Here is a 19,474-nt window from a genome sequence, read left to right on the forward strand (position 1 = left end):
TGGGGTCATTTAGAAATGTTCTTGTTTTTGAAAGAAAAGCACATTTTTTTCAGAAATACAGTGTAGACATTGTTAATGTTGTAAATGACCATTGTAGCTGGAAACAGCAGATTTTTTAATGGAATATCTACATAGGTGTACATTATCAGCAACCATCACTCCTGTGTTCCAATGGCACGTTGTGTTGGCTAAACCAAGTTTATCATTTTAAAAGGGTAATTGATCATTATAAAACCCTTTTGCAATTATGTTATCACAGCTGAAAACTGTTGTGCTTATTAAAGAAGTAATAAAACACAGGAGTGATGGTTGCTGATAATGGGCCTCTGTTCGCCTATGTAGATATTCCATTAAAAATCTGCCGTTTCCAGCTACAATAGTTATTTACAACATTAACAATGTCGACACTGTATTTCTGATCAATTTGATATTTTAATGGACAAAAACAAGGACATTTCTAAGTGATCCCAAACTTTTGAAAGGTAGTGTATATTACAGCTGCTATGGACTCTTAGGACCTCTTCCTTTGGCATTCTGTTGAAATCAAACAAAACGTCTTTACTCTCTGCCAGTTGCGCCAAACTTGCTTACACACAGCAAGGATATCATGGGTACATTAAAACACTCAACCTCAATATGTGGTCTCTAGCCCCTCCTGGTGGTAAATGGTAAGAACTGAAGATGATTTAAAGGAGAAATGGTCGTGTTCACTATGGCACTCTGAAGCAAAACGTTTTGCAACGGCAAAAGAAAATCTATTGAACTTTTTCAAAACGCGCTATGGTTGACCACATAGTCTAATTCCTTTCCGAGCATCGTCAACCATCAGATTGTTTCTGGATACTATGAAAACAATCATGAAACATAACATCAGTGGTGAGGCTGAAATTAAGGTAGGAGGTTTCTTCTGATCTGTGACTTGCTGATGACATGTCTGCCAGCCTCCAGCTGGATAGAGAACTTGACCCCAGCTCTGAGGAGAAGGATCCCATAGGAGACAATGTGCCTGAGGTCAGCACGATGCTGTGAACACTGTCCGAGATATCTGAGAACGCCTGCCACCACACACACACACACACACACACACACACACACACACACACACACACACACACACACACACACACACACACACACACACACACACACACACACACACACACACACACACACACACACACACACACACACACCACACCCCTTACGACAGGCAGCGCTCCATGTAATGTAATAATACGCTATGAGTAACATGTACTTTTATCCCCCAGTATAAAAGTTGTATACACAGCATTTACACTCCAGTACATCCTCTCCTGCTACTCACCACGGCTGAGTTGAGGCACCAGAAGCTGAGTGTGTGTACAAGGGTCTTGGCACTGTGGCGTCAGCGATTGGGCCTGGTGAAGAAGCCCTGAGCATCTGGCACGCCTGGAGCAGTGGTCCAGGTGTAGGACTGCTGCAGCACCACGCAGTGGTCCTCTGCAAACCTGACCACGGGAACATGACCAGGACAGAAGTCTTCGTCAGGGATCGAAAGTGTTAGTATAATGTATTTTGTAGTATGTCGTTATGTTGATCTTGTTTTTCACCCTGACTACAATGCACATTTCCCAATTAGGACAATACAAATACTGACTGATTGTTAAAGACTGGTTCTGACCTGCTCTTCTCCCTGTAGAGGAAGTCTAGCACAATAAAGAGACTCTTGAGGACAGAGGAGCTGACTGAGCTGAAGGTGGGGACCTCCAATGTGTCCTCTCTCCCACCCCTCTTTCTCCAACACTGCTGCTCGGTGCTTCTATACAGGGGGAGAGATGAGGGAGGGAAGGAGAAATGTGGAGAGATAAGAGAGGTGCTGTAGGCCTCCCTTCAAAACACACAAGTCTTGCAACAAAAAAAGGGGGTGAAAGTGAGAGATCAAAAGACAGGGACTGAGACAGAGACACAGGTGAGAGGAGACCTAGGTGGTCAACAACATTATCTGACCTGCAGCATGGCAAAGGTGTCAGTGGTGATGAACTTGGTATGGAAGAATCCCAGAACCTCCTTGCCATTCCACCCCTTACAGGACATCTCATACTCCCTCTCAGCCAGAACACTGCAGCTCTCCTGCATCCAACTACACCACAGGAGGAACAGACAAACAGACAGAGAGAGTGGCCATCTTAGAACTACTGTTTGATATTGAGGAAAGCAAGTCTAGTGAAGACATTCTTTACAAGTATTGATTACATTTAATTGTTAACCAAGATGGGTTGATTAGTAGACCAGTTGTGCTTGTGCTGGCCTAGAAAGAATGTACCAGGAATAGATAGGTAGAGAAACACTACTGTAGTTTCAGTCGGGGAGGTGATGATGAGGGAGCTCTTACTTGAGCAGGCTGCAGCAGAAGGCCAAGAGGGGTTAGGGTCTACCTAGATGGGTTAAGGTCTAACTCACTCCAGGAATTTAGGGTCTATTTACTTGAGCAGGGAACAGCAGAAGGCCAGCAGCGGTTTGTGGTTGGAGCATCTGATGTTATCCAGCTTCTCCCTGGCAGACAGCAGCTGGGGTTTGTTCAGGGTGTAGCTGGCAGTCCTGTTATGGGTCTCATCCAGAACCCCAATCTGACCCTTCAGGTTGATGTGAATCTGCAGGGGAGGAGAGGGAAGGAGATAGCCTCCCCTCCCACTGCACCCTAGTAGACATGCTGTGGGTTTGACCAGGTAGTTGTCAAGGAATATGTTCAGCTAAAAGTAAAAGGACACATCTATTCTTTAATGTGTGAAACCACCTTTTCTTCAGACCTACATCCTCATCACTCACTCCTTCTCTAACTCCAACAACAATTCCCTGCATCCCTCATTCTGCCAGACTCATGCTCTCCCTGATGATGGGGTCCAGTAGGTCGTTTTAGGGATAGAAGACTACATCCATCTCTCACTCCTCCTTATCCTTCTCTCTGCTCCCCTCACCATGCCTGCCCCTCCCACCAGACCCAAGCTCTCCCTGATGATGGGGGTCCAGTAGATAGTTGTAGGGACAGAATAGGATACAGGAATGAGGTCCCTGGCAGCGTAGTAGGAGCAGGCCCTCAGCACCCCCCCCCAGCTGACTGATGTCCCAGGACTGATGGAGGGACTGATGGAGACCATGGACCCAGTGCAGTGTTCTGGTCCTGCATCTTGTGCACGCCGTTTTTGAAGCGGTACAACACGCCCTGCACATATTCCTTGACCACTACCTGGTCAAACCCGACGCTCCCTGCGTGTGGTACGTAAGAGAGAGAGGAGGAAGAGTTATTTTCATCCTTGACAATACACACATGAAAACGAATTAAGTTCAGCTTACTGGTGACCTTGAGGACCTCTCAGAACCAACACCGATCAATACCTTCATCATGGTTTATACACATAGGACATGTACAGACACACACTCAATATAGGCCAGTACCAACAACTCTTCTGGCATTACCAATAGCTCAGGGTAATTCCCAAGTGGCAGTCTCCAGTCCCATTACCCGGTCATCAGAGGCGCCTCATCTACCACCATGTCACAACCAGCCGGCTCCCCGGTGACACACACACGTGACGACTATACTCCGTTACCGCCAAAGGCATGGAAAGAAAGGCAGCTATCAAAGGGGTGGATTCTGCAACACATCATGGATAAACTTTTGCACTTAAAACAGTTTGGTTTCAAACGGTTCAGTGTGTGTGCGTGAGCACGCGTGTGGCGAAGGTTAAAGGATTAGCGTCCACTCAAGTAATTCTTATATTGGCTCAATGGCAGCTTAGGGGTGTGATTTGACTTCATGACTCCACAAAAAGAGAAAACACAACAGGGGAGTCTTAACCCAACGAAGCTCAGTCAGAGCCAGGTGTATGTAACAAGAGACTAGCTATAGACAGGGCCTAGAGGACTGGAGAGTGGAGGGATACACAGGGCTGATGGAAGAATGAGTGTGATGGAGCTGTGGCCATTCTATCCTCTGGGGTTATCGCGGGGACATCTATTCTCTGTAACATATCAGGATGTAACACTGTCACCGTGGCGACTGTAGGCTGAGGTGGACAGGACAGATAGACACCTCTGGTGACAGCGAAATAGGGGCTTATTATACGATCGGGCTGACCCATGTGTGTTTGTATGTGTGTGCTCATTACACTAGCCCCCTCACCTTGAGGAGAACAGGAGTTAGGACTGTAACAGTAACACTGGCTATAAAGTCTCCCATCCGACACAAAACCTGTCTGAAGCCTCGTGACACGTCATCGTGCTAGAGAGACTGACCAATTGGGATATTATGGGGTGTGATTGTCACCTGGGGCGACAGTGATGGGGGCTGTCTGCCTGTCCTTTAACTGTGGGGTTGGGTTACGAAGCCTTTCTTTCTAGAGCTCAGAGGCAGCTCAAATTCACTCCCTTTAAGTGTCTGTCACTGGGATTAGAAACACCACTCAAACTCATGATCGGAGGTGTGTATGTTTCCATGTCTGAAGAGGTCATGGTTTTCACAGCTGGATTGGGGTGAATCTCAGTTCAAAATAATTAAATTCAGGCCCAATAATAGTCAACGACCTCCAATGAGAGGTAAGAGGGCAACACTAATGTAGCCTAGCTAGGAGCTGAGCTGATCTAAGCCCTGGGGTGGAGCAGGCCTTGACCTCGGCTCTACACAACAAGACCCTTATATTGGTGAAACTAGAAGTTAGGGAACCGGGCCAGCCACTGGACAGTCATCAGTTAAAATCCCAGGTTTGTGTGTATAGGATTCTAAAGCTACCGGTAGCTTACCAAAAATAAGATAAAACCATGGCAACCTATCGTGATTTTGAATCACTTAAATTATTCATATATATAATTCATTTTTTTATATCTGTGTCTATATTGTCTTGAGTTTCTAGTAGATATGTTTCTAGAGAAAATAGTCTAATTAATGAAAAAAAGCATTTAATCAACAATGGCATTATTTTTCTATTAACTCTGCAACTCTTCAAACTAACTTTTTTTCACAACTGCCATCCGTTTGAAGCCGAAACATTGACAACAAATACATACTGACAGTAAAATATACACGTGTGTAAAAAAATACTTCATGCTGAAACCCAGTTGAAGTGAGGCACCACCTCTGAGTGGACACAGGTGTGGTCCCTACGAGAGACGATTGTGATGGGGGTGGAAGAGCAGAGAGCGTACGATTCATCTCGTGGGCCATCTGAGTGATCTGTTTGTGGGAGCGAGTGCCGAAGATTATCTTGGGAATTTGTTTCTTCTTGCTCTCGTTGGCCTTCTCCTTAGAAGACTTTCCCTCGGCTACTTTCCGGCCGCCTTTGGATGAGGCACAGGGACAGAGAGAGCAGGACACCACGGACGACTGGTGGACACATGGGGGGGAAAGATGGAGGGAGAAGGAAGATAAAATAACAATATATCAAGAGTGTTATCTCTTCAGAAAATTGAGAATAAAACATTTTTATTTATTTTACATTGCTCACTATAAAAATATTGAGACCAAACAAAAATCACCAATACCAGACAACTGGTGAACTTTATATGCTCCATTAGTGAACATATAATAAAGTATAGCAAGAATGTGTATATTCACACAATACTGCCTGTCAGTCATGGTTAGATTACATTACCTGACTGCTGAAAGCTGATAGGTTACCATTGTTGGGGATGTGAAAGTGTAGCTGCTTTTTAATTGGCTGTTAGTAACCACAGGGGATGTGTGGCGTCACCTTCTCTTGACACACAGGTGAAGCGTAGCCAGCAGCGCTGCTGAAACCAATACCAGTCAGGTGCTGAGCTCTTTAAAGTAGGACACTTTCCATCCCTTTCACTAACGCAAATAATTGGCATTGGTGTTAGTGAAAGGGGTATCAAACCATGAAGACTAAACAAGCCAACCTCAAATAGTACTGTTCACCGCAAAGTTCTAAGCTAACTACATAGTGTCCTTCAGCTGTTTCCATCAGAGGAAGTCAAATGTTCTCTTATGACTGTTGAAGTAACCCTGAATCTAAACCTTGAGCTTATTGACTGCACAAGTCTTAAATTCTCAGAAATTCTTCTCTTCATCTCTTCCATCTTTTACAACCTGGCACCCCCCAGTTGATATGCCTCACCATATAAAGGAACGCTCAGGGTGTGGGTTACAACTCAAGCAAGCTGAGGCTGTGGTGCTTCAGTGGAGACTAGAAGGGCCAGGCGTTTCAGGTTACCCTACTTTCCGCTCGTTTTCCAAAAGTGTTTGCCATTAAATATTACAATGTGTGTTAGGGGGCCCGAAAGGAGCTCAGCCACTTTTCCCTTGATTGAACAGGTATTCACTCTGGGTGGTAGACCGATTTCCTCGCTCTCAGCGGCAGTGGGTGGAATTGTCCAGTGTTGAATGAGCCGGTATGTGTCTGTTGCAGAGGGCAGCCAACACCATCAGGCCCCCTGTTAGTTATCTACATTCCATTCCAGGGGGGTGTCTGCTCGCTCCTATGAGCCCAGCAGAGCCCCAAACCGTGTCAGTCTGCATCTCAGACGGGGACGGGCACGTAAAGGGATACTCTTGTCAGAGGTTTCCTGCTCCTGCCTCTTGACAAGGGCCTCTATTCAGCAGTGCCCCCCCCTTCCATCCTCCCACCTGTCTATGAATAAGTAATTATTTGCCATGATTTCGCAGTAGGAGGGATATGTGGAGGGGTCTATTTAAACGTGGCAGCAGCAGTTAAGGAGATCGGGCTCTGTTGCACAGGCGAGGAGCGGATCTGCAGAGCTGAGCAGTATAACAGGTCTGTTCCAACGATGTAGCCCTTCTGTAACCTGATCCTACTAGGTGCCCCTCTGTTTATTCATCATGTCAGCTCAGGACTCTTTATACCCTTAACCCACAGGAGCTGACTCCTAAATGGTACCCTATTACGTTGCTTCTGCCTATAGTGTTCATAAGAAAACCCCTCTTTAAAAAGAGATCACCCGGTGTGTTCCAAACAGTACTAGTCTCATCCTTATTGTCTGGGCATAGTGACAGTCAGAACCATACCCTGGATGTGGTGGTAGTGTGGTTCTCAGTCACTCAGTATACTCTTGGCCAGGTAGACCTAGCTGATTCCAGACCTGTGTGCCTTGAGTTTCAGCATTGCACAGCTGACACTTGAGGATTCTTACACTCCGGGTGGGCCAGGTGATGGTGGTGGGGATTGGCGGGGACAGGCTGGCTCGCTGGATGCCAATTCGCTCCTCAGTCCTCAGCCTTCAAGGTTCCGAATACACATGAAAATGTGCGCACACACACAGGGGGTGGGCTGGCTGAGTCGCAAATAGATGACTGCAGTGCCATTCTGATCAAATACCTTAGGAGCATGACACAAACTAGGCATCACCCCTCTCCTCTGGTATGTCCCCCAAATGGCACCCTATTCCCTATATAATACATTACTTTTTGAACAGGGCCCATAGGGCTGTAGTCAAAAGTAGTGGACTATGTTGGAAATAGGGCACCATTTGGGATGCACATTGCTCTGCCCTGAATGGCCACCCAGCCCTCCCCCTCATAAAAGCAGCGGTTTATCCCTCTAGGTCCCGGGGCTCAGTAACCAGCGGGTGACCCCCATTCAATATTTATGCCTGGCTTTCACAGATCAGCGGCGAGGCAAACCCTCTTAATTAAAAAGTGGAGCTCTGTCCGTTCAAAGAGCCCCATTCAGGACGTCAGTCAGCAGCTCACAGCAGAGTGCAGCCGGTCAGGTATCAGACGGGGAAACCCAAGACGAACAGCGGGAGGGGACTTTCTCCTCCTAACTATTCCTTTTTCCCACTCCTCTTCCTGCCGTATGCAGCCTAAACACAACCTATATCACATGACACATTCACTTGGCACACAAGAAATGTGAGAACAATGCCAAAGGTATGTGATGGAACAGAGACACAGATTAAGTGGGCTATGCTGCCACCAAGTGGACACAAAGTAGTATTTGGGTGGCTGTACAACAAATATTTATCTTCATGGATTCTAATGGTTGGCGTTAAGGTGGTAGTCAGTTGAGCTGTTCCTAGATCAGCATTAAAAAGCAACATATTAGTTTAGAATAGATGTACTCCCACAGTACTGTGCCTCAGAGGGCAGGTCCATCGGTCAGGGCTGGCCGATATTGGCAAAATGTTTTTTTTTCTTTTTTTTCTCCACCTTTATTTAACCAGGTAGGCTAGTTGAGAACACCTTTATTTAACCAGGTAGGCTAGTTGAGAACACCTTTATTTAACCAGGTAGGCTAGTTGAGAACACCTTTATTTAACCAAGTGGGCTAGTCGAGAACACCTTTATTTAACCAGGTAGGCTAGTTGAGAACACCTTTATTTAACCAGGTGGGCTAGTTGAGAACACCTTTAGGCTAGTTGAGAAAACCTTTATTTAACCAGGTGGGCTAGTTGAGAACACCTTTATTTAACCAGGTGGGCTAGTTGAGAACACCTTTATTTAACCAGGTAGGCTAGTTGAGAACACCTTTATTTAACCAGGTAGGCTAGTTGAGAACACCTTTATTTAACCAGGTAGGATAGTTGAGAACACCTTTATTTAACCAGGTAGGCTCATTGAGAACACCTTTATTTAACCAGGTAGGCTCGTTGAGAACACCTTTATTTAACCAGGTAGGCTAGTTGAGAACACCTTTATTTAACCAGGTAGGCTAGTTGAGAACACCTTTATTTAACCAGGTAGGCTAGTTGAGAACAAGTTCTCATTTGCAACTGCAACCTGGCCAAGATAAAGCATAGCAGTGTGAGCAGACAACACAGAGTTACACATGGAGTAAACAATTAACAAGTCAATAACACAATAGGGGAAAAAAAGTGGAGTCTATATACATTGTGTGAAAAAGGCATGAGGTAGGTGAATAATTACAATTTGGCAGATTAACACTGGAGTGATAAATGATCAGATGGTCATGTACAGGTAGAGATATTGGTGTGCAAAAGAGAAGAAAAGTAAATAAATAAAAACAGTATGGGGATGAGGTAGGTAAAAATGGGTGGGCTATTTGCCGATAGACTATGTACAGCTGCAGCGATCGGTTAGCTGCTCAGATAGCAGATGTTTGAAGTTGGTGAGGGAGATAAAAGTCTCCAACTTCAGCGATTTTTGCAATTCGTTCCAGTCACAGGCAGCAGAGTACTGGAACGAAAGGCGGCCAAATGAGGTGTTGGCTTTAGGGATGAAAAATATCAATATCAGAATCTTTTTCAAATGTTTGACTGTACAACAGTATTTGACTGTATTTTGTTTCTGAATAATACAAGTTCTAAATATGTTTTATGAGTAGTGCATGACCCTAGGATGGCAGAAAATTTATTATAAGTGATTTGAATGGGCTTTCTACATTCTGATGGTTTTATGCTCAACCAAACTAAATCAAATCAAATTTAGCAGATGTTGTAGCGGGTGCAGCAAAATGCTTATGTTACTAGCTCCTAACAATGCAGCAAAATGTCAAAGAGTACACAATAATAAAAAAATAAAAAATAATTTAAAAAATTCAAGAAATGTCAGAACGAGGATACAACTGCTTTTGAAAGTAGTCCAATTTCTAGAACGTTTCATTAAATTTAGCACTGTATAAAATATCTTTGTAGACTAAAATTCCCTACCGGTATGAGTATCCGTACCGGTATACTGTACACACAATATTTCCCTGCCCTACCATCAGTTGAGCTGATCCTAGATCAGCACTAAAAAGAAACATATCCTATGTTTAGACTAGAAATTCTCACACAGTAGCGAGCCTCAGGGGGGGAAGGTTCATCAATTTAGCTGATCCTAGATCAGCACTTCCCAGCAAGTGGCAACATATCCTTAGTTTAGATAGATGTACTCACACAGCAGTGTGTCTCAGGGGGTAGGTTTATAGTCTGTGCCTGGGTATTCAGCTCCACTGTCCATGTCTGTGCTCCAGGCACTGGTCTCTCTCCTTCTGGCTCATCTATAAACACCACTCACTGCTCCAAGCACCTCCTCTTACAACCCCAAGGGGAACAGAGAGTAAGGGTTTTGTTATTGAGTGAATTTTGTACATTGTCCTATAAAAGAATGAATAGAACATTCTTATAAAAGAATAAGGATGTCAAAGGCCTCCTTAGATGTTAAATACTTTAGACAGCCAAGGCAGTAAAGAGCTGATAATCTGCAGACAAACATATTTTGTATACCCTGGAACAAGGCCATGCATCTTGAAAAAGGGACAAATCAGAACGGTTAGACTTATTGGTCCGTCTGTGAAAGCATTGTTAATATGGCTACCCATAAAAATACAGGAAATTCTATTGAATTCTAGAAGGCTACCTCACTTCTGTTCCATGGTTGGGGTGTGGATGCACTTCCTATCAGGCTGGAAGTCATCATCCTTCTCTTGGTCGGAGGTGAGGGAGGTCTGGAACTTGTCACAGACAAGAGGCTAGAGACTTGGGCTTGTGCTCCTCTGGTGGAGGGGGCAATGAATAGACACAGACACGTATCAGCACTTGTATGGAATTGAAAAATGTCAAACCTGAGCTGAGCTAGAGGATTGGGAGTGTGACTTAAACTGCATCTACACTACAGATAGTTTTTTTTCTCAGTCCATTTCTCAGAGGATACTGAGGGGGTGGACATCTTTGTTCTAGCCCAAGGGAACTGCATCTTCACCTCTGCTATGGTGTACTCCACAGGGTGAGACTGCCTTGACCAAATGGTATACACACTGGAAAGAAATGTTGCTGCAAACGACAATGTAATTCACATCGATTGGTCACATCCCCCTCACATGTGGCTCTGACTAGTAGAGCTAACTACATCAAAACTAACATCAAGCGCTAATATGTGACGTTTGCAACTGGAAAGAGACTGTTTGCTTCTTTAGCTAGCTTAGTAACTTAGCTAACTAGCCCATTTCACTTGTATCTGTTTGAGTTGCCAAGTCAGTACCAGATAACGTTATCCTTGCTACTAGCGAACTATGTAGCTAGCTTGTATATTCTCCAACTAACACACCTTTTAGCAAGCATAAACGAACGAGCTATTTAAAATATCAATACACTTCATGTTTGAATGGGGTTACGTTTCTAGCTAAAAAGGAGGAGACTTACACGGCTCGTTAGCTGACTGTAAACATACCTGACTAACGAGCTAGAAGTTCCCGCCGTGGAAGAGAAGTCCCACAAACCAATCAAAAGGGATAACATTTTTACGTCACGCAAAATGACAGTAGCCAATCACCACAGAGCATTTGCTGGGGGTCTCCCATGTGCTAGCAAAATATGCACAACCAATGGATAGTTGTGTACATTACAAAAGGGTTATTATTACCATATAGATTATCATGCTAAACGCTGTTTTTTTCCCACGGAGGACCAAACCTGCCATAATTATAAATAAATAAATGTACATATACTTGTGTGAATGAATGCACACGTGTAGATACATTATTATTCCCACTTTCATTCATTTTATGAATATTATTTATTTATTTATTCCTCCAATCCGATAATAAGGGGGTGTCAACAAATGTATCTAACACACCCAACACTGCCTACCCTCCAGGACAGCAACAGCACCCAATGTCACAGAAAGGCCAAGCAGATCACCAAGGACCTCATACAACTACTACTGTGTACAAACCTTTCACATGCATACACTGTCCAGGCTGCATCACATCAGGCGGTGATTGTGAGTCCCATAGGGCGGCGCACAACTGGCCTCGCATCGACCGGGTTTGGCCAGCGTAGGCTGTCATTGTAAATAATAATTTGTTCTTAACTGACTTGCCTAGTTAAATAAATGAAAAAATCAAAAACAGAAAAAGATCCTGTCCATACTGTCGATACACACCATTATGTTCATGCTGTATATTTATAGTCCAGACACTGACATTGCTCGTTCTGATATTTCTAAATTGTTATTTTTATTTATTTATGTGTAGTTTTGTATTGCAAGGGAACAGTATACGGCCTGTATTGCATATATCACCCACTTTCACGTTTCTGAGATAGATAGCTGACTCACCACAAAACCATATTTGTTCATAACCGTGGCCCATATTTTTCCTTTAGTGCCTAAAATAGAGATTAGTACCAGAAGTCCTTATTTCTAGAGACAGGATACAAAACCACACACAAGACATGCTGGAAGCTCCTATGTGTGTTGCAAATGGCACCTTATTCCCCATAAAGTACACTACAATGACACCCTAAAGTAATGCACTATATTAGTAAAAGGGTGCCATTTGGGAAGCATCCCTTGTCTTTTGAAGCATTATGTTTTGCTGCTGAGGTCAATTGAACATATCTGTGGTTTGACATTATATTTAAAGCAGCAGTCTAAAAAACAACAGTCTAAGACCAGTTTGCTCGGCTAAGTTATTCTTTCAAGCAAATTGCTACTACTGCAGACACCAGGCTTGCCAACGAAATGGACATTCAACCTACCATTTCTCTATTTGCATTCTGAAGTGTGCTGATTTGAAAAACTGAAAATACAGATGTGGATAAAGTCAGCTGTTTTGTAGTTACATTCCATTTATAAAATCCAATCTAAAATCTAAAATAAAATCTAGAGTCGGCTTTCTATTCCGCAACAAAGCCTCCTTCACTCACGCCGCCAAACTTACCCTAGTAAAACTGACTATCCTACCGATCCTCGACTTCGGCGATGTCATCTACAAAATAGCTTCCAATACTCTACTCAGCAAACTGGATGCAGTTTATCACAGTTCCATCTGTTTTGTTACTAAAGCACCTTATACCACCCACCACTGCGACCTGTATGCTCTAGTCAGCTGGCCCTCGCTACATATTCGTCGCCAGACCCACTGGCTCCAGGTCATCTACAAGTCCATGCTAGGTAAAGCTCCGCCTTATCTCAGTTCACTGGTCATGATGGCAACACCCACCCGTAGCACGCGATCCAGCAGGTGTATCTCACTGATCATCCCTAAAGCCAACACCTCATTTGGCCGCCTTTCGTTCCAGTTCTCTGCTGCCTGTGACTGGAAAGAATTGCAAAAATCGCTGAAGTTGGAGACTTTTATCTCCCTCACCAACTTCAAACATCTGCTATCTGATCGCTCCAGCTGTACATAGTCTATCGGTAAATAGCCCACCCAATTTTACCTACCTCATCCCCATACTGTTTATATTTATTTACTTTTCTGCTCTTTTGCACATCAGTATCTCTACCTGCACATGACCATCTGATCATTTATCACTCCAGTGTTAATCTGCCAAATTGTAATTATTCGCCTACCTCCTCATGCCTTTTGCACACAATGTATATATACTTTTTTTCTTCGTTTTCTACTGTGTTATTGACTTGTTAATTGTTTACTCCATGTGTAACTCTGTGTTGTCTGTTCACACTGCTATGCTTTATCTTGGCCAGGTCGCAGTTGCAAATGAGAACTTGTTCTCAACTAGCCTACGTGATTAAATAAAGGTGAAATAAAAAAATTAAACAAAAATAATCCTGATCAGTTAAAATTCAAGCTAATGGCCAGCAGATGTCAGTGTTGTCTATAATAAACACCACTGACGGGACATCGTGACCTCACTCAGCTTGGTGGTTGCAATATGCAATATTGTGAGTACACACGCATAGTGTTAGTATATGGTTTGTCCAGCAAGGGTTGTTCCTCTTCCTGGGATGTCTGTGAGAGGGGGAAGTTTGAGTGAAAGAGGAGAAGGAAGAAACAGACTGAAGTTAGAGGTGGAGGAGAGGGAGAAACAGAGAAGGAAAAGAAAAAGGAATAGGTGAACAGGGAATGTGGAGGAGGATAGAAGACAGAGAAACATAGTGAACGTGGAAGAAGATGAGAGAAGGGAAACATAGGAAACTCGAGGTTAGGCGACAGAACCAGAGGCTGGACACCAGATATCACCTTATCCTCCCGGCAACCCCCCAGCAACGTCCCGGCAACCCCGACGCACTGAAATAATGAGTATTGTCGCCCAGCGCCACGGCTCTCCATCTCCCCTGCTTCCCCCAGCCTGCCAGACCCCTCCACTCTGATTTATATTAAGTTTCTTATCTTATCTAATAACTCCGACTGCTGTTTAACAGCAGCTGTAAAACACAAGTTGTTAAAAAACACAGCACACTACTGCCACAAACACACCCCAACTCTGTATTCCATCACACAGGCCTCAACCAACCACAACTCCTTATTCCATCACACTAACCAACACCAACTCCTTCCATCTTGAGAAAGAAAAAGAAAATAAAGGATGAATGAAGTAAGTAAATGTAATGTCATTGTCTGGCTCTGTGCTCAGTGTTTTAGTAGGTGTGATGGGCTTTGTGTGAGTGTAACAGAGAAGTGCAGGTCCAGAGGCAGGTAGTCAGAGAGGAGAGAGCATGGTTTGTATAGAACTGATCATGTGGACAGACAGACTGCAGCAGTATGGTCCACATTGATTTGATTTGATACAGTAAAAGACAGACGGCAGCTCTGGTGCAGAGAATAGTGAACCCTTACAGCCTCTTAGCACTGTATGTTTTAGAGTGGTGCCATACCCCCACCCGTCTTTATTTAATTTCCAAACGATCCCCACTCAGCTTTCTGTCACACCTGCGTTCTGCCTCCTGTTCCAGAACACAAGTCAGCAGAGGAAATGGCCTGCGGCACAAACAGCACTCTATTCCTTATTTAGTGCACTACTTTTAACCAGGGCCCATTGACCTCTTCAACACAGCTCTGGTCCAGGAAGGCTGCTGGGGCCAGGGTCTCTCTCTCTCTCTCTCTCTCTCTCTCCCTCTCTCTCTCTCTCTCTCTCTCTCTCTCTCTCTCTCTCTCTCTCTCTCTCTCTCTCTCTCTCTCTGTCTCTCTCTCTCTCTCTCTCTCTCTCTCTCTCTCCCCTCTGTCTCTCTCTCTCTCTGTCTCTCTCTCTCTCTCTTTCCCTCTTTCCCTCTCTCTCTCTCTCTCTCTCTCTCTCTCTCTCTCTCTCTCTCTCTCTCTCTCTCTCTCTCTCTCTCTCTCTCTCTCCCTCTCTCTCCCCTCTCCCCTCTCCCCCCCTCTCTCTCTCTCTCTCTCTCTCTCTCTCTCTCTCTCTCTCTCTCTCTCTCTCTCTCTCTCTCTCTCTCTCTCTCTCTCTCTCTCTCTCTCTCTCCCTCTCTCCCCCTCTGTCTCTCTCTCTCTCTCTCTTTCCCCTCTCTCTCTCTCTCTCTCTCTCTCTCTCTCTCTCTCTCTCTCTCTCTCTCTCTGTCTCTGTCTCTCTCTCTCTCTGTCTCTCTCTCTCTCTCTCTCTCTCTCTCTCTCTCTCTGTCTCTCTCTCTCTCTCTCTCCCTCTCTCCCCCTCTGTCTCTCTCTCTCTCTTTCCCTCTCTCTCTCTCTCTGTGCCTTTTCTAATCTCATCACGAAGGGAAACAGGGATCCCACTGGACACACACAGGTTGAATCAACATTGTTTCCACGTCATTTCAAAATTACGTGGAACCAACGTGGAGTAGATGTGCACAATGGGTTGTGTATTAGAAGCATGGGCATTGGTGGTATTTCCTGGCTTGGACACACCACACTGTCTTACTGAGGAGTTGGGATGCATTCTAAATCACTCCCTTATCCCTGTATCGTGCACTACTTCTGACCAGAGCTATATGGGAATAGGATGCCATTTGGGACATATCCTTGGGTTGCAGTTTTTGAACAGGCCCTGCACAAACATTGCACTAATAGGTTGTGTCTTGGTGCAGCTACAGTGAATTCTCATAAATGCTGTCATCAGCTATAAGTGCAGTAGGCTAGGCTGTGCTGTAAAGAGAAAAGACGGTGATTGTAGTTGGTCAGTCTCACCTCTTCTCACTAAAACCTGGCTGCCAGCAGTAGACATACACTACCGTTCAAAAGTTTGGGGTCACATTGAAATGTCCTTGTTTTCGAAAGAAAATATGTTTTTTTTGTCCATTAAAATAACATCACATTGATCAGAAATACAGTGTAGACATTGTTAATGTTGTAAATGAGTATTGTAGCTGGAAACGGCTGATTTTTCAAGGAATATCTACATAGGCGTACAGAGGCCCATTATCAGCAACCATCACTCCTGTATTCCAATGGCATGTGTGTTAGCTAATCCAAGTTTATCATTTTAGATGCAAGTGGCTGTTCCACTGGTTGTCATAAGGTGTATGCACCATTTGTAAGTCGCTCTGGATAAGAGCGTCTGCTAAATGACTTAAATGTAATGTAAATTTTAAAAGGCTAATTGATCATTAGAAAACCCTTTTGCAATTATGTTATCACAGCTGAAAACTGTTGTCCTGAATAAAGAAGCAATAAAACTGGCCTTCTTTAGACTAGTTGAGTATCTGGAACATCAGCATTTGTGGTTTCAATTACAGGCTCAAAATGGCTACAAACAAAGCACTTTCTTCTGAAACTCGTCAGTCTATTCTTGTTAAGAGAAATGAAGTCTATTCCATGCGAGAAATGACCAAGAAACTGAAGATCTCGTACAACTCTGTCTACTACTCCCTTCACAGAACAGCGCAAACTGTCTCTATCCAGAATAGAACGAGGAGTGGGAGGCCCTGGTGCACAACTGAGCAAGAGGACAAGTACATTAGAGTGTCTAGTTTGAGAAACAGATGCCTCACAAGTCCTCAACTGGCAGCTTCATTAAATGGTACCCACAAAACATCAGTGTCAACGTCAACAGTGAAGACGTGACTCCAGTTTACAGCTGTGTTAACATAATTGCAAAAGTGTTTTCTAAGGATCAATTAGCCTTTTAAAATTATAAACTTGGATTAGCTAACACAACGTGCCACTGGAACACAGAAGTGATGGCTGCTGATAATCGGCCTCTGTACGACTATGTAGATATTCCATAAAAAATCCAGCTACAATAGTCATTTACAACATTAACAATGTCTACACTGTATTTCTGATCAATTTGATGTCATTTTAATGGACAAAAAAATGTGCTTTTCTTTCATAAACAAGGACGTTTCTAAGTGACCCCAAACTTGTGAACGGTAGCATAGCTAGCTTCACAATGAAAACATTGTGCTCTCCCCATAGAGGCTCAGGGTGATACATCAATGTCAGGAGGTCTTGTTATAACTACAGTCCGGGGTTGATAAATCCAATTTTGGACAATATATATTCATGACGTATAGCCATTGATTCTCAAGGAATACAAGCTTGTTTGATTTATTTTATTGTTTGTAAACAAACACTCTACATCTTCAAAACATAGTTGAAACTATCATTTTGATTATGAACTGTCAGTGCCATCCCTCGCAAGTTGCGAATGCTGTTAATTGAATCGCAGAATGTAGATTTAAATCACCTCTGTTGAGTGGATCCCCTTCGAAAAGCTCTATTCATTAATGTGCCATCTCCCTTCCTGCTCTCGCAGCCCCCCCCCCTAAAATGATTTCCTTCTCAGGGGACAATAAATCTATTAGATGTTATTGTAAAGCTTCCTGGATTCAGGATACACCACATAGGGAATAGGGTGCCATCTGGGACAAAGCCAACATCTACATGTAAGACTGAAAACAAATGCCATAATTATCTAACTACTGCTGTTATCAGAACCCCACGACAGTAAGAGTTGTTTACAACTCTTCACCCACCCCTGCTTTAGTAGCAGGGTTAAACAGAACATGGCTTTTTGATCTAAATAATAAAGGCATGTATTTCCTTGGGAGGAAGGGATGGAGGGAGGGAGGGGTCACAGTAAGGGTACTTTGCTTCCGATGTACCATTCAGTGAACCTGGCTTTGGGATGTTGTTTTAATGGTGCACAGAGAAAGAGAGAAAGAGTGTGAGAGAGAGAAACAGACAGAGAGAGCGAGAGAGAGAGACAGACAACAGAGAGAAAGAATAACAGGGTGTAATATCCACCAAAGTGTTTTTCTAGTCACCACAGGGAAGCTGGGGGAGCGGAAGGCTCTCTCTCTCTCTCTCTCATATTCATTCAATGTCAGGCCCTTAATGACTCGCTATGCATCCTCCCATATGCCTCCTCTTCTCTTTTCTCCTCTCCTCTCTTCTCCTCCTGCTCAGTTAAGCTCTCTATTGTTTGTTTTTAGGCTCCACGCCTCTCCTCTCCTCCTTTCCTCCTCCTCTCATTTCCTCCCCCTCTACTCTCCTTTGATCTGGACCCAGCAGCAATGGAACAGAACCTAAAGAGAAATTGTGCGTGATGATGTTTGTGCTTGGCCATAAATTTAAATAGCCACGTTGACCTCTAAATACAAGAGTCTCTCTTTAGATCAAAATGTTAGTGTATCCTGCCCTAACAAGGAACAGCGGTACTTAATTGTATCCTTCAGTGGAAGGGTTTGATGAAAGTGCAAAATAGACACGGTTAAATATTGGTTGACAGAAGCCAGCTGAGTCAGCTAGAACATGCAGGTTTTGAAGGAGGAACATTCAAACCTATTTCCTGCACCAGACCTTCATCACCATCACATTAGTCTCAACAGACTTCCCACTCAGAGTAATGCAATTAAATGGTGATCTGATCCACAGGGGAGTAGATAATGGAGAAATTATGGTTTGAGATATTTAATACAGTATCCTCCCACTGGGCACATACTGGTTGATTCAATGTTGTTTTTGGAATTATAGTAGAAAATACTTTGTATTTGAAAAAAGTCATCAACCAGTACTGTTTTTATCTGATTTCAACCAGCGTTGTCAATCTAAATGAGGATAAAACTTCAACTTAAATAAATTGAATTAACCTGAATAACAATCTAGTTTCAAAATAATCATCAGAACTATGTATACATTGAAATTGCATTGAAAATTCCACATAGTAACATAAAAAATATTTGGCAGGTAGACAACCTAAATAGCATTGACTAGTTGAAAGTAATTCCTTTAACTATTCTTATACAATGTCTATGAAAGTACATTCGGAGTGAGTTTGGGTTTCTGTAGGCAACACTGACATCTAATTTGTCCAACAAAGGACACCATCTAAAGTAAAAATCAAAGTTGAAAAATTGGACTAAATCAAATCTAATTTTATTCGAAGTGCATTAAAAGTTTGATTTGATTTGATTTAGTGCTATTCTTTAACATACATTTTTGGTTGAGATGGAGATGTGAACATACCAACATATCAATCAATCATTTGTAGACATACTGGATATTGAATTGTGAACACAACCAAATATCAACATTTGAAGGAGATGTATCTGCTTGGATAGTATATATACTGTATATTATGAATTACATATATAGAACACAATATCCAAAGGTAAAAGTTTATTGTTCACATCAAGAATTTGGCATCCTATTTATAGGGCTATTGGCAACTTTTTCTAAACTTCAAAAGATCCAATCAACCATGGAGAAATTATAGTGTGTCTACAGGTAACTGCCAAAATAAAGGAAACACCAACATAAAGTTTCAGAACAGCTTCAATGCACCTTGTCATAGATTCTACAAGTGTCTGGAACTCTATTGAGTGGATGCGACAACATTCTTCGACGAGAAATTACATCATTTCCTG

At 43.3% G+C, this 19,474-nt stretch overlaps 1 pseudogene; it reads right to left on the reverse strand.

Moving 5' to 3' along the window:
* Nucleotides 1–19,474, reverse strand: part of LOC118395373 (Fanconi anemia group J protein homolog) — a 64,905-nt pseudogene that overhangs the window by 19,320 nt on the left and 26,111 nt on the right.

Source organism: Oncorhynchus keta, chromosome 1, assembly GCF_023373465.1.
Source record: "Oncorhynchus keta strain PuntledgeMale-10-30-2019 chromosome 1, Oket_V2, whole genome shotgun sequence".
Lineage (NCBI taxonomy): Eukaryota > Metazoa > Chordata > Actinopteri > Salmoniformes > Salmonidae > Oncorhynchus > Oncorhynchus keta.